The 4,423-nt window shown below is 41.4% G+C and overlaps 1 long non-coding RNA gene across 1 annotated transcript; it reads left to right on the plus strand.

Moving 5' to 3' along the window:
• Positions 1-395: 395 nt before the first annotated feature.
• On the plus strand, positions 396-1,851 carry LOC130212998 (uncharacterized). The gene is made up of 2 exons (XR_008835432.1): positions 396-1,132; positions 1,479-1,851. It is a non-coding gene; the product is annotated as an uncharacterized LOC130212998 (long non-coding RNA).
• Positions 1,852-4,423: the final 2,572 nt, after the last annotated feature.

A 4,423-nucleotide genomic window follows, 5' to 3' on the forward strand; every position in this document is an offset into this window, starting at 1 on the left:
TTCCGGGTCAATACTTCTGTTGGGGTGCATTTAAAGGGACAGTACGCCCGATATAACGCTCATATTGATCGTTGTGTTGTTTCTGGAGATCAAGTCGTGATTTCTGGAAAGATAAATTGCCGTTAAATTAAACTTTTAACAAGCCGAGTGCCGTAAAGTCAGAATATACCAGAGAGAAGACATTTTAATAATCTATCGTTCACGCAGAACTACCAACATGTAGACACACCTCTACACATTATTTTGAGGGGTACTGTACCTTTAAGTAACCAAACAAAAGAGTGCTGCGTGTACAAAGTATGGAGCTCCTCTCGTCTCTCCGTCCTCTCGTCGCTCCATCCTCTCGTCGCTCCGTCCTCTCGTGAAGCAAAAACGTAAAACAACTTAACCAGGGTGTCCGCGGGGCATTAAAAAGTCTTAAAAAGTCTTAAATTGCTTTTCCTAAAAATAAGGCCTTAAAAAGTCTTAAATTGTCTTAAATTCAGATTGGATTGGTCTTAAATTTTTTGGGTGTCATGTCATTACGAATATGAGGCAATCTGTTCCGCCAGGTCCGTATTTTGCTCCGGTCGCTCTGCGGCGTCTCTGGTGTCACCGGGGCCACGCCCCTTCTCTTAAAGGGGCCCTGCGTATTCGGTCCCATCCCCTACAACGTGAAGCATCGGCTAGTTTAGAAAACATGGCAGGATGCAAGTTCAACAACGGCTTGAAGAGAACGAGTGTTTCTGGTCACGGTCGGTGAAATGCTTCTGAAGCTGCGTTATGTGTCGGGAGACTTTCCAGCGGTGGAATCTCACGAGCAGAGCAAGAAGCACAGAGACTAGCGAAGGCCGCCAGCAGCCCGCGGGGCTAGCTGCTGCTCTGCCGCTAGCTGCTGCTCCGCCGCCCGCAACAACGTCAACGCTACAACGCTGGAGGTCACCGGAGGAAATCCAGCGCCGTGCAACAAAGAGCTCATCACCGAAGACCAACGCTGCAGTGCGTTCTTCATTCTGTTCCACGAGACTCTGGACCAGACCACCGCGAGCAGACAGCTGGACTTCATGTGCGCTATTGGTTAAATGACCACGTCCCGTCAGGATCCTGTGGAGCTCATGGGCCGTGACACCAGGACCTACTTCAGCACCTCAAAGTAAGTCTAACATAAATATATATGTATTAACTATCCTCTTGTATATGAGTATGTGTATCATATAGTTAAGCTTTACTCATGTGTCAAGTTAATAACAGCGATGGATAGGCGCACTACACATTAATTAGACTAATTAAAAATAGTTTTATAATGGTAGTAGAGAGGTGTTTACCTGTCAATATGTCTACATAGTGTTCACTAGGCTCAAGAGATGGCTCACGTTGCTTAATTTGTAAAAATAGTTTTCATTCATATTGATCCAGTCTGACATTAATCTGAAGTGGTGTCATAAGAGATGTGGTGACTGTTGTTTGGCTAATGTCTGCCTTTTTTTTCTTTTTTCCAGGAGAATGGACCAAATGTCAACTGGAAGTTTTTGTATTCATACAGTTTGAAAAGGATTGTTTTCCTTGTATATTCACAAAAGCTCAGGAGGAGACGTATGAACCTGTGACACACACATCCATCACATAGAGACATGAGAACTCTCGCTCACTCACTCACTCTCACACACATACATTCTATTATGTAAATGAATTTGCATTTTAAAAGCAGCTGGAAATGTTATTTATGTTATTTTATAGATTTTTTTGTTCAAAAGGAACTATGTTGCACGTATTTTAAAAATATATTTACTTGATTTTATAGACATTTGTTCATGGGACCTAAATGTTCTGAAAATGTTGTATTAATAAATATAATTTACAACAGCAATGACATTTGTGTTATCCTTTTGCATTACACCATACTGTTAATTTTGAACAGACATCAGTGTGTTTACTTTGAATTAATTAATTTAGATTAATGTATATTTCCTTCGTACGTTAGGTCTTAAATTTTATTTAGACGTGGTCTTAAAAAGTCTTAAAAAGTCTTAAATTTCACTGGTTTATTCCTGTAGACACCCTGTTAACCTAAAACACACAAATACTAAATAACTCATCGGAACTTTCAGGACGCGAACATCGGTCTCCTGGTTGAATGTCCTGCTTCCTTCCCTCAGCTTCCATCCGAAACTAGTCGTCTCACTCCTGGATGATTGTTTAAATGAACATAACAAAAGTAAATCTAAGTCTGGATCTAAGTCTCTCGCTGGTTTACTCGTCCTCCAGCTCCACCTGACAAACCACGAAGTGGGATTTAACGCCCCGCAGCTGTTGATCTGGTCACGGTGGGGATAATAAAGGAGGAGGAGCCTCTGATCAATGTTACTCTTAAAGCCCCCCCCCCTGATGTTCTCCAGGCTCTGCAGTCGCCTCCCGTTCCACCATTGACAATTTAAAATCTGCTTTAAAGACCCCCCCCCCACACACACACACACACACCTTCTCCAGCTTATAGTCCAGTCCCCTCTCAATTTATTCCTTACGCCTTGTTACTGCTGACGGTTTGATTCAACTCCTTACTTCTTAATTCATTTCCTTTAAATATAAATATACACTTTTATTAATCCCCAAGGGGAAATTAGTTCTCTGCATTTAACCCATCCTTAGTTATTAAGGAGCAGTGGGCTGCAGTGAAGCGCCCGGGAAGCAACTGGGGGTTCAGTGCCTTGCTCAAGGACACTTCGACTTGCAACTAATGGGGAGAGCCGGGATGGAACCGACAACCTTGGGGTTGCAGGACGGCCCCCTTACCCCACTGAGCTACAGCCGCCCCTCAATTGTACTACATGATGTTTTATCGCCTTTTCTGCAGTTTTATTTACGTCAGATCCGACAAGTTGCACCACAATGAACTCAAAGACCTGAACAGCGGTCTCCTGGGTGAAAGTCGTAAAGCCGTGCGTCACATACTCATTTATTTTGTGGGTCTTACATGAAGCATTTTTTGTGGGTTATTTCTCTGAGAAACAGAACGAACTGCCTCCATAATTGCGTCATCATGCGCTCCGCGTGTCTTACTCTTTGTGTCCGTCGCTCTCTTGCCGGGTGTTCCAGTCTTTTCTTTCTTCCTCAAATTGCTATAATTTCCCCCGCTTTCCTCCGTGTTTGTGACTTATTGTTTTTTTCGCCCGCACACTGTTCCTGAACGCACCGTGAAGGATATTTGCATGTTTCGTTTCTCTCGCTCTGAATCAGAAAAGATTTACTTCACGGATCCATCTCTACTGCCACTGGTCAAATTAGATTTAACATAAAGTCTGCAGAGAAGTTTCTTAACCTTTTGAGCACCACGCTAATTTTAGGTCTCTGCTCCAAAAAGTGCAAACCCAAACTAAAAAGGCTGTATCTCCACAACCACTAGGGGGCTACTATAATAATCTTTACATTTTTACCTTTAAATTTTTATTTTATTTTGTTCAGACGTGTACATACCACTCTATATGTTACTGTGTAAAAGAGTAGAGGAAAAAATATACAAGTTGTGGAATCAGTGTGGAATTGTCGTGCTTATTACGACCAGGCTTTGTCTGATAGCACCCAGCTAACGGTCGCTGGTTCCGGAAACATGTTTAGTGGGCCGGATTACAATAATCATATCTTTATGAATATTTGATTTTTCTGTTTTTTTTAAAAATGGCTAACTGGTTCTTGTAGCCAAGGCTCTGTTGTTTAATTTGATGTGCAACATTAATATATGTGCTTGTGTCTTATAGCAATAAAGACCCCAGACCCCCTGGGGGTCTACGGTCAACAAAAGGAAGGAACACTTTGAGGCTTTTCAATGTTTTTAACCAAATCCAACAACCGATCGATCCACTAACAACGAATCCAAAGGCGGATTTATCTGGTTCTGAATATTCTCCTTCATTATCATGTCAATCAAGGATAAAAAGTAGTTAACAATATTTAAAGGCAAGAAGTTTACGAGCTAACGTGTGCGAGTGTTGCTGGCTAACGGAGGTCAAGACGAAAGAACGATTTTGAGCGATTAGTCGCCAACCAGCCAATCACCTATTCCCAAAAGTTAGTCCTTTGTTATTCAGCCCTGCAACACCTTCTCATTGGCTAAAAGTCCGCTATCAAAATGGAGGGGTCAAGGTCACAACGCCACTTCCGGTCAGACGAGTAAGAAAGTCCCTTCACAATAAAAGTCCAGTATGTTACTCTCCGGATTAAAGTAATGTCACAGGCTTCAACCGACTTCGACATTTCTGAAATACTAACTAACATTCATCCCCATGCAACATACATATAAACATACATATGAACATACATATAAACATACATATAAACATACATATAAACATACATATAAACATACATATAAACATACATATAAACATATGTATAAACATACATATGAACATACATATAAACATACATATAAACATACAAATGAACATAC

The sequence above is a fragment of the Pseudoliparis swirei genome, chromosome 3, assembly GCF_029220125.1.
Source record: "Pseudoliparis swirei isolate HS2019 ecotype Mariana Trench chromosome 3, NWPU_hadal_v1, whole genome shotgun sequence".
NCBI classification, from domain to species: Eukaryota; Metazoa; Chordata; class Actinopteri; order Perciformes; family Liparidae; genus Pseudoliparis; species Pseudoliparis swirei.